At 33.9% G+C, this 12676-nt stretch overlaps 1 long non-coding RNA gene across 1 annotated transcript; it reads right to left on the bottom strand.

Annotated features, from left to right (window-relative positions):
- Positions 1–1536: 1536 nt before the first annotated feature.
- On the bottom strand, positions 1537–2248 carry LOC135202663 (uncharacterized). The gene is made up of 2 exons (XR_010311773.1): positions 2190–2248; positions 1537–1725 (listed from the first exon to the last, which is right to left on the bottom strand). It is a non-coding gene; the product is annotated as an uncharacterized LOC135202663 (long non-coding RNA).
- Between the last annotated feature and the right edge of the window lie 10428 nt (positions 2249–12676).

Here is a 12676-nt window from a genome sequence, read left to right as displayed (position 1 = left end):
ACAGACACACACACACACAGACACACACACACACACACACACACACACATATATATATATAATAATATTAATAATATATTAAATATTATATAATATATTATATATTATATATATATATATATAACCATATACATATCATAAAATATATATATATATATATATAACTATTATATAATATACATATATACATATATTAAATATTATATATATATATATTATATATATAATATATATATATATATATATATGTGTGTGTGTGTGTGTGTGTGCTATACACACACACACACACCCTTACTATTGCATTGTAATAAAAGGAGAAAAACGTTTACACATCGTCCAGGCTAAACATCATAATTCTTAAGTAAAGTCAATCATTATAAAAATAGGCTGGAGTTCAGCTTATATTTCCATCATGTCATTAACGTTCTTAAGTGTCAAAACTCTGTGTGTCAAGCTTTACAAATTTCTCCACCCCTTTCATTTTTTTAAATATTTCCTACAATCGTTATTTTCCCATATTATGTTCAACGTTTTTAAGCAATTCTAATGTTTCCCTTATGATGTCTTCATCCTTTTTGTAAAATATTCTGCTGTAAATGGAATTTCCTGTTGTTCAGGTATCCACAACGGATGATGTGTTGGTATTAGCATTTCATATATATATAAAAAAGGACACAATATGTGAACATTTCCTGATGGTCTAGAGAAAAACCGTAACAGTGGTGAAGGTATGGGTTTCCAATAACTTTTTTTCCTTTAACGGTGGCTTTTATGGACACAATTCCTGTTGTATCCTGGTCAATCCTCTTAACATAGTTCTAGAAATCCCCATTTAAAAGATATGTCCTGACTGAGGTATGCAGATGACATTTTGACTTTTTACAACGGCTAAGAATCTATGCTCCTATGTCAGTGTGACTTATGTCCATATATCAAAATACTCCTACATAACCTGAGGATGTTTGACTACGTTCTTTAACGAAATTGACTAACCTTGTACTGAATATCAAATCTAAAGGTGAACTGGAGGAGGATAACAGACTTCCATACCTGGATGTCTTAATAATTACTGATTTCCGCCACAGCAAGCTCACAGTTTATAGAAAACGAGCTCTCTTGCAACTTGACATCTCTTCTGGGAAGCAGACTATTTACGTGTTATTTAATGTGAGCAGACCGAATAGAATGCCCGATAAAACGCCTTTAGCTTTGAAAAAGGGGCTTACAAAGTGAATCAGATTCGCTCTCGTTAACGCAGTACGTCTATCGTGAAAACAGGTGCCGTAAGTATTGGAGAATACAAGATACCTTGTTAGGAAAGTAGTATTTCTTATTTACAGGAACACGTGTCGTTTCCAAAGTCAGACACTCGTAAGTTGACTTAACTGAGCAGACGAACAACGTCGCAGGGACCATGGAAACCAGATTAGATCGACTTTGTCTGTTTCCTGAGATATATATATAATATATATATATATATATATATATATATATATATATATGAGCAGAAAAAATCACTTAGGACAAACGACCGTGTTATAAAAAATATTTATTTGCAATACAGAAACTAACATCTGTAGATTCATTTTGAGAAATTTATAATATGTAGTTGGTTGTCAGTTGATGCTAGTTCACTTGGAGTAGTAACTGCTTCTGGTCAGCAAACCTAAAAGCATTGGCAGATATACTCCTGTCCCAAGCTTTCCACTCCACCTTGAGCCAGCCCTAAAAGATAGATAAGTCTTTAACCACCCAATTCAAATTGGAAACTAGAATTTGTATAAAAATTGTTTAAATGAAATATATAATTTTTGACTACACTAAAAACTTTTTCACAATATATAAAGGCGAATCAACAAATTAAATTCACCTCCAAAACTAGTCTCAATTTAATATTAATTTCTAAAATTGCAAATCAAAGCCAACAATTTCAATCATATTTTGACCTAGTGAACAAATTAAATATATGTGATGAAGGCATCACTTAGAATATATGTTAAAAGGCCGAATTTCAATAAACAAGCAATTTATGGTCGACAATTGATAATTTTAATTAGAGTAGCCTATAAACAAACCTAGTTTCACGAGCGATTTTCAATTACTGTGCTCAAGGCTTTATTTTTTGACTTGAGGATGATAAAAGTCACCAAGAAATGCCACTATATTGTGCCAATCAATACAAGACCCACCTTATAGTGACTTCATAGGATGAAATAGAGAATGGATATGATAATTCCATAGCCATCACTGACGAAAGGTCGCCTCCATATTCATCAGACGAGGTGTAGAGATAATTTAATTCTTCATGGTATTACACTCAGTATTCCATAGCACTGAGCACAATGAGTCCCCAAATCGTTTTTGTGTTGTCCTGAAAAAATGTCCAGCACTACGACGAAGAATATAAATCCATAAAATATCCAAAAGGAAGGTGAGGCGAGGGAGAGTCTTCACTCCTTGACGGTTGGTGTTGGACTGCTTTTTTCTTCCGACCGTGACTTCGAGGTTCTTCGTAGAGTTGTTTGGCTCGGAATATTCAGAAAATTAGGTAGTTAGTAGTTATCTTTAACTCCTCTTTACTTTGGTTTGCACAACGAAGGTTGAGGTCAGTTAATTAGCACAATTTTATTTACGGTGATATTAGGAAAAATAAAGCCTCCAAACATTAATTGAACAAACCGGAATTAAATTAAAACCAAACAAATTAAAGGAAACAAATTCAAAGAAATTATAAAGTAAAACTACAGAGATAATTACCAATTCCAAGGAATGTTTCTCCATGTAAGGTAATTAACGATCATAAAGAAATTTTCTCAATCACCCAAAATAGCAATAAACTTTTTACAAAATGTTATAGGAATATATATTTAGATATATATATACACATCCGAGGGGAGGGATTGAATTTCATCTGAAAAATCAATGGAAAATAAATTTAAAACAAAAACTTAACTAGTAATATATACAGATTAAAGGTCTTCCCGTGAAAGAATTTTCCTTAGTTTTAGCCATGCTGTCAATGATCACTTGACATTAAAGGAATCAGGCTTGTCACATGACGCTTGACAAATCTTCGACTTTTACCTAGCATTACTTTTAGCCCCAGTACTTCATCGTAAATATTCTTAGTGAGCTCTTTAACAATTCCTATGGGGTAATCAATGGCTTTGGTCATATTTTCCTTAACTAGAACTAGATCTCCTACCTTTAACTGCTTATGTGGTACAGGTTTATACCTATCCTTTTTACTTGTTGCTTGATATACAAGATGGTTTAAAAATTCATTATTATAGATGTCTATCAGCTTAGATTGTACTTTAACAAGTTTTTCATAGGAGTTCCTTATCAAATCCACTGGATCAAACTGACCAATCCGGAGCTAAAAGTAGTACCTTGCAACTGTGGAATGATATTCAATGTTACAAGATCGCGGCCATATAACAACTTCTCCGGAGTTATGACTTCAGGCAATTTTCCTCAGAGAATATTCTCTCAATGAGTCTTTAAAGGCTATAGGCCTGCGATTAATAAGGTGAACTGTTTTAGATACCAATAAACTCAAAATCCTTGTATGGTAAAATGTTCTTACCAATAGCTTCCTTGTATCAGTCTTTTAGACAGCTTAACACAGATTTCACTAATCCCCCAAGTTCACTGTTACCCTTATAATAGTGGTCAAATTTGATCTCATTCATATTATGCCTTCTCAGAAAATCTTTAGTTTCAAAATCAGAAAGAAAAGTCTCTATAATATTGGATCCAGCAGTCATTGAGTTCCCAAATCAGAGACAATATACTCAGGCATTCCAAATTGATAAATGTGGAGCTGCAAGGCTCTTAGCAAATCCTCAACCGAGAGACTATCACACAGCTTTAGATTTACCGCTCTTGACCACATGCAACTAATTACAAGGATCCATACCTTTTCTTTGGAATTGTTCACTTTAACATAAAAGGGTCCCATATGATCAATGTAAATATTACGGAATGGGACATTTGATGGATCAATTCTAAACCCCCTCACGATAAGAAACTTTGATTTAATTTAATAGGTCTTTTCCCTGAACCTTTTGCATCCAATACAGGGCCCTTATATCTCTTTACTAAAGAAAATATATGGGGAATTCCAAACAGTTTCCTAATTTCTTGTATAACAGAATAACACCCTGCATGATGTAAGCTAAGATGTGTGTGCCTAATTAACAAAGGAACTAATGGGCTACACACTTTGACATCAGCAGTGGAAAACCATACTCCCTGTATTTCCTAATTTTCTTGATTCTGTCACACTTACTTTTTACTCTCAGCAACCCTTTGTTATCTTGGTATACATTTAGCTGAGAAACCAAAGGTGGAATGTCACTTAATTTCTTTGAAGCAGAATTAAAGTACTCAAAAATCTCAGGAAACAGACTTCTCTGGTCCAACAGAATTACTCTATGATATGCCTCCCTGTATAGTTAAAATCAGCAGAGTGAAGAAACAAATGAGAATACTTGTCTGGATGTTTGCGAACAAGGAGGTTTTCAGACAATTTACAAATTTTAACACTAAAGCATTAATATTAACCAGCTTACCAAAACTAGATACCTTTTCAGGAGGAATTAATTGATAATGATCAGTGCCTTGAATTTCAACATAACCTGCAAATTTTTCTACCCTTTCAGAATAATCTGGGTCTGGAACCAGTACTGTAAGAATATCTCTACTAATAGTGTTATCTGATGCATCAGTCAAAAATTCTGGTCCCGTGATAAAATTAGTCTTAGTTAACTGATTATGAGAAATAGGTCTGGTTACACAGTCTGCTGGGTTCTGCCACACCTGAAACAAAAGAAAAACTCCACCTGATGTGCCTCACACAAGTTAGCAATGTGTTCTAGTCTATTAAGAACAAACACTGAGCGTTTCTGCATTTTATCAAGCTTATGTACATACGAGTTGACCCAGCTAACCGTAACCAGACTGTCAGAGTACATTCGCAGTTTATTAATCTTTATAGCTTCAATGCACCGATCTCCAGCAATATCTTGATATATATCAATTAAGCACTCTGTACCCAAAGACAATGCTTGTAGCCTCAAGAGACGGAAATGGATTTTGACGCCAATTGTTTGTTGACAATCTTCGATTTTTGACATTACGAAAGAAACAACATTTGTATTCAAGTTAAGAAGGTAAATGACGCAACCAAACATGACCTTACTACTGTCGGCAAATCCTACAAGATCATATAAATCCTCCTATTTCCAACATTTCGGTCCAACTTAACTGGTGGAGCAGAGTTTGCCTGCTGGCAATACAACGCCACTCCCTACTTGAGGAGTCTGTCAAGGTATCATCCCATCCCAAATTTCTTTGAACTTGCAAATCGTGGCAAAAAATAGCTTTGCTCTGTTCAGAAGGGGAGCATTAAAATTGTGCACATCAAAATGGCTAGCAATAGACTTCAAAATAAGTCTCTTAGTGTTTGCTGAAATATCTAAAATGATTGCCTTGGTAGAAATCTTATCAGTGGAACGATGCCACTGAAGACCTAGCAGTTTAATAGGGTCAGAGGTCACTTTATCAAAATCATCATCAATATTCTCTTGTAGAGATGAACAATTTGTTGCAAACTGTTGCAAGTTAAATCTATAAGTTTTTGAATATATCAGGAAGCACAGATATGCCCACTTAAGATCAGCTTCTTCATCTGTAGTGTATGCCCATTGTCCATATATATTAGTTGATATACAAGAGAACTTCATCCTGTTTATTTTGGAGTCCAGCGCTTCATCCAATATCAAAATTTTAAAGAGGGCCAACATGAGAATTGTGGGACTACATCTTAATCCGAAACAACTTCAACTAGAACATTTATTACCTACTAATGAATAATCTGCTTTCTCAATATTTCTATACCAAAGAAACAGTATCTATTTTGATCATTTCTGTCAAAGCAATTTGATTGAATGCTTTTTTCAAGATCAAAGCATAATAAAAACTTACCAAATCTTAACTGTAGGAGAGCGAGGCTAACTTTTGGTTTAATGAAGGCCCAGGAAATATTGCCATGTTGTGACTAACTGCAGTTGGGGATTTAGAACTTTTTCATACAAAATTAGAAAGAAAAACTACACGGCATTTAGTGGTGTCCCCTCTCTGGTTTAAAGACCCCATGAAAGGCATGAAACTATGCTCAGGATGAGTATCCATAAAATCCTCAAGATTATCAATTCTTTCTATGATGCCTAATGTCTCCTGAGTCTTAAAGGTGTCATTTACTAAGGCTAACTTATCAGGTAATTTTTCTAATTTAGATGTAAGGGTTTTCAACACTGATTTGGCTAATTTGTAGTTGCGGCCTAGTAGATGACTAACTTTTGGGTTCCATAACAGTGGCATACACAATCTTCCATCAACAGTCCTATGGGTTTCTTCCAAAGCATACTCTATAAGCCTGTCATTCAGTTCTACATTATCTTCATGATATTGACCTCTGTCTTCCCAACATAATATTTACAAGAGAGTTTCTAAGCATTCATTTGTAGCCCTATTCAACTCAGATTCTATTATCTGACCATCATCATCAAACAACTCATATGTATTAGAAGTCTCCAAGTCATTTAAAGCTGAAGATTCTACTGAAACGTTTTCTTTAGTTCCTGTTGGAAGTACATTTACAGCTTTTAACATATGTTGCATATTTGATTTCATGGAAGAACAAGGCTTCAAGAATCTTAAATTTGCTCTTTAATTTATTATGTCTCCCTTTAGTAATATACCCAACATGTATCAGAAATAAATGGAGTCATTTGATTTCCCAAATACATATCCTTTTCAGGGATACAATGCAAGGACTGTGACCCTACTATAATTAATATTGTCTATCCTATCTGTAGAATTTAACAATCCCCGATCTGCTAGCTTGTATCCCCTTGAACAAACCCACTGACTACTTCATTTAGCCCAGGTAACTGCAATGAAACATCAATGAGGGAAGACAAAATGCACATACAATGTAACTATTGCTACCAATTGGCAACTCAATTTCAACTTGTTTAGTTATACTCTTAGAGGAATTAATACCATTAATGGTTAAAGAAACTGCATTATTTAACAAAACTTTCAAATTTAAATCTTGAGCCAAATTTTCTTCATGGTAATTTGCTTGACATCCAGTGTCTTTAAGGACCCTGAGATTGGTACCTTTAATTGAAATATTAAAAGTTGGCAAAATTGTATATCCCTCAACCTCACAATTTAAAACTTCAGTTATAGCAGCAACACTACTGCTTGAACTACCAGCTACACCTCCATTACCACTCTCAGAGTTTCTAACTCTATCTGTACTGTTACGGGCTGGCTTTACTTTCTTTTTTCTTTTCGAATTTGGATTCTTTTCTTAATACTGGTAGCACCTTTTTAATCGGGACACAAAAATGACATAGCCAGCCTTTGCAGCTTTACATCTGGAATTAAATCTGAATCTGCATTCTGATATGTGACTTGGATAGCCACACTTTGAGCAAGCACCCAATTCTCCAATTTTTTTCTTTTATCTTTGCTGGATACAAAGTTAGGACATTTACTCAAAAAATGGCTGGGGTCTTTGCCTAATTTACTGCAAATGCTGCATTTACCTACTTTAGAGTCAAAAGAACCCTTGGCAGCCAAGCTAGTATGTCAGACTTTTGTTTCTCTACTTCTTACCTTTTTTACCTTGTAAATATCTCTCACTAGCATCAAAGAAATTATCCCTAATTTTCTGCAAGAGATGGCCTAATTTTGTTAGTTATGGCAGTCATATGACACTTAAATTTCTCATTTAAGCCATTCCGAAGAAGAACTGAAGAAAACATGTCAACATCAATATTTAAGGTCTTAACGCTTGCTACTAAATTGCTTACTTTCCCGATATATTCAAAAGGATCATCATCATCTGAAAGTTTTATTGAAGAGATTTGCTTTATGGTATTAAAAATTTGAATTTCTCTTGAGCCTAAAGCCTTCTCTAACAAAGCTTTTGCATCAGCATAACTCTGACTTTGAACATCCAAAGTGTTAATTAATGTGAGAGCTCTTCCTTTACCTGTTGTTTTAACAACAATAACTTATCATATTCTGGGAACTTAAACTTTGAAAGGGTTGTTCAAATTCTACAAATAACTTCCCAAGATCTTCACCTTCAGTACTATTGAAGGTTGGTAAAGGAGCATGAGGACTCTTTAACAAGGACTGATGTGACTGATTATCTATAGGCAGATGCCGAACCTGAGGTAAATTTGTAAAATAGAGATGCTCTCTTGAATTTTAGTCTTGTACTGTTCACATGCATCAAGCTCAACTTCCAAAGCAGCTTCATCACAGTCCGTAGTAAAAACTTTGAAGTTTGTATTTTAGAATCTAAGTCAGATAATTTCGTGAAATGCTCTTCAAGCCTCAGTTTCAGTGTAGAACGTTCAATATCACTATATGATGAAAACTGATCCCTCTTATTGTAAATTTCAGTAACTGACTTTCTAACATATTTTCGAGATTTAATCAATAACTCAGTCATCTTGGTACCAGTTTCAGCAAGAATATAAAGCTAAATAAAGTCAAAAACGGTAATGGAAATATACGTAATCTTAAAATTTAACCAAGGAAATATAAAAGTTAAATTACACCTCGTCTGACTAGCTTGGAAGCGAACCAGCAGCAATTCTTACAAACCAACATCCTCAATCCTGTCACGGTCGCCATGAGCAGAAAAAATCACTTAGGACAAACGACCGTGTTATAAAAAATATTTATTTGCAATACAGAAACTAACATCTGTAGATTCATTTTGAGAAATTTATAATATGTAGTTGGTTGTCAGTTGATGCTAGTTCACTTGGAGTAGTAACTGCTTCTGGTCAGCAAACCTAAAAGCATTGGCAGATATACTCCTGTCCCAAGCTTTCCACTCCACCTTGAGCCAGCCCTAAAAGATAGATAAGTCTTTAAACCACCCAATTCAAATTTGGAAACTAGAATTTGTATAAAATATTTAAATGATATATAATTTTTGACTACACTAAAAACTTTTTCACAATATATAAAGGCGAATCAACAAATTAAATTCACCTCCAAAACTAGTCTCAATTTAATATTAATTTCTAAAATTGCAAATCAAAGCCAACAATTTCAATCATATTTTGACCTAGTGAACAAATTAAATATATGTGATGAAGGCATCACTTAGAATATATGTTAAAAGCCGAATTTCCAATAACAAGCAATTTTATGGTCGACAATTGATAATTTTAATTAGAGTAGCCTATAAAACAAACCTAGTTTCACGAGCGATTTTCAATTACTGTGCTCAAGGCTTTATTTTTTGACTTGAGGATGATAAAAGTCACCAAGAAATGCACTACTATTGTGCCAATCAATACAATGACCCACCTTATAGTGAGCTTCATAGGATGAAATAGAGAATGGATATGATAATTCCATAGCCATCACTGAGGTCGCCTCCATATTCATCAGACGAGGTGTAGAGATAATTTAATTCTTCATGGTATTACACTCAGTATTCATAGCACTGAACACAATGAGTCCCATCGTTGTGTTGTCCTGAAAAATGTCCAGCACTACGACGAAGAATATAAATCCATAAAATATCCAAAAGGAAGGTGAGGCGAGGGAGAGTCTTCACTCCTTGACGGTTGGTGTTGGACTGCTTTTTTCTTCGACCGTGACTTCGAGGTTCTTCGTAGAGTTGTTTGGCTCGGAATATTCAGAAAATTAGGTAGTTAGTAGTTATCTTTAACTCCTCTTTACTTTGGTTTGCACAACGAAGGTTGAGGTCAGTTAATTAGCACAATTTTATTTACGGTGTATTAGGAAAAATAAAGCCTCAAACATTAATTGAACAAACCGGAATTAAATTAAAACAAACAAATTAAAGGAAAAACAAATTCAAAGAAATTATAAAGTAAACTACAGAGATAATTACCAATTCCAAGGAATGTTTCTCCATGTAAGGTAATTAACGATCATAAAGAAATTTCTCAATCACCCAAAATAGCAATAAACTTTTTACAAAATGTTATAGGAATATATATTTAGATATATATTTTATACACTCCGAGGGGAGGGATTGAATTTTCATCTGAAAAATCAATGGAAAATAAATTTAAAACAAAAACTTAACTAGTAATATATACAGATTAAAGGTCTTCCCGTGAAAGAATTTCCTTAGTTTTAGCCATGCTGTCAATGATCACTTGACATTAAAGGAATCAGGCTTGTCACATGACGCTTGACAAATCTTCGACTTTTACTAGCATTACTTTAGCCCAGTAACTTCATCGTAAATATTCTTAGTGAGCTCTTTAAACAATTCCTATGGGGTAATCAATGGCTTTGGTCATATTTTCCTTAACTAGAACTAGATCTCCTACCTTTAACTGCTTATGTGGTACAGGTTTATACCTATCCTTTTTACTTGGTTGCTTGATATACAGATGGTTTAAAATTCATTATTATAGATGTCTATCAGCTTAGATTGTACTTTAACAAGTTTTTCATAGGAGTTCCTTATCAAATCCACTGGATCAACTGACCAATCCGGATCTAAAGTAGTACCTTGCAACTGTGGAATGATATTCAATGTTACAAGATCGCGGCCATATAACAACTTCTCCGGAGTTATGACTTCAGGCAATTCCTCCAGAGAATATTCTCTCAATGAGTCTTTAAAGGCTATAGGCCTGCGATTAATAAGGTGAAACTGTTTTAGATACAATAAACTCAAAATCCCTTGTATGGTAAAATGTTCTTACCAATAGCTCCTTGTATCAGTCTTTTTAGACAGCTTAACACAGATTTCAACTAATCCCCAAGTTTCACTGTTACCCTTATAATAGTGGTCAAATTTGATCTCATTCATATTATGCCTTCTCAGAAAATCTTTAGTTTCAAAAATCAGAAAGAAAAGTCTCTATAATATTGGATCCAGCAGTCATTTGAGTTCCCAAATCAGAGACAATATACTCAGGCATTCCAAATTGATAAAGTGGAGCTGCAAGGCTCTTAGCAAATCCTCAACCGAGAGACTATCACACAGCTTTAGATTTACCGCTCTTGACCACATGCAACTAATTACAAGGATCCATACCTTTTCTTTGGAATTGTTCACTTTAACATAAAAGGGTCCCATATGATCAATGTAAATATTACGGAATGGGACTTTTGATGGATCAATTCTAACCTCACGATAAGAACTGATTTAATTTAATAGGTCTTTCCCTGAACCTTTTGCATCCAATACAGGCCCTTATATACTTCTTTACTAAAGAAAATATATGGGGAATCCAAACAGTTTTCCTAATTTCTTGTATAACAGAATAACACCCTGCATGATGTAAGCTAAGATGTGTGTGCCTAATTAACAAAGGAACTAATGGGCTACACTTGACATCAGCAGTGGAAAACCATACTCCCTGTATTTCCTAATTTTCTTGATTCTGTCACACTTACTTTTTACTCTCAGCAACCCTTTGTTATCTTGGTATACATTTAGCTGAGAAACCAAAGGTGGAATGTCACTTAATTTCTTTGAAGCAGAATTAAAGTACTCAAAAATCTCAGGAAACAGACTTCTCTGGTCCAACAGAATTACTCTATGATATGCCTCCCTGTAATAGTTAAAATCAGCAGAGTGAAGAAACAAATGAGAATACTTGTCTGGATGTTTGCGAACTAAGGAGGTTTTCAGACAATTTACAAATTTTAACACTAAAGCATTAATATTAACCAGCTTACCAAAACTAGATACCTTTTCAGGAGGAATTAATTGATAATGATCAGTACCTGAATTTCAACATAACCTGCAAATTTTACACTCAGTATTCATAGCACTGAACACAATGAGTCCCATCGTTGTGTTGTCCTGAAAAAATGTCCAGCACTACGACGAAGAATATAAATCCATAAAATATCCAAAAGGAAGGTGAGGCGAGGGAGAGTCTTCACTCCTTGACGGTTGGTGTTGGACTGCTTTTTTCTTCCGACCGTGACTTCGAGGTTCTTCGTAGAGTTGTTTGGCTCGGAATATTCAGAAAATTAGGTAGTTAGTAGTTATCTTAACTCCTCTTTACTTTGTTTGCACAACGAAGGTTGAGGTCAGTTAATTAGCACAATTTATTTACGGTGATATTAGGAAAAATAAAGCCTCAAACATTAATTGAACAAACCGGAATTAAATTAAAACAAACAAATTAAAGGAAACAAATTCAAAGAAATTATAAAGTAAACTACAGAGATAATTACCAATTCCAAGGAATGTTTCTCCATGTAAGGTAATTAACGATCATAAAGAAATTTTCTCAATCACCCAAAATAGCAATAAACTTTTTACAAATGTTATAGGAATATATATTTAGATATATATTTTATACAATATATATATATATATATATATATATATATATATATATATATATATATATATATAATATATATATATTATATATATATATATATAATATATAATCTATATATATATATATCCTCAGGTATGTAGGAATATTTTGATATATGGACATAAGTCACAGTGACATAGGAGCATAGATTCTTAGCCGTTGAAAAAAAAGTCAAAATGTCATCTGCATACTTCACCAAGGACATACTTTTTAAATGGGGGTTTCTAGAACTGGGCTAA

Source organism: Macrobrachium nipponense, chromosome 33, assembly GCF_015104395.2.
Source record: "Macrobrachium nipponense isolate FS-2020 chromosome 33, ASM1510439v2, whole genome shotgun sequence".
NCBI classification, from domain to species: Eukaryota; Metazoa; Arthropoda; class Malacostraca; order Decapoda; family Palaemonidae; genus Macrobrachium; species Macrobrachium nipponense.
This window is presented reverse-complemented; position numbering and strand designations above follow the sequence as displayed.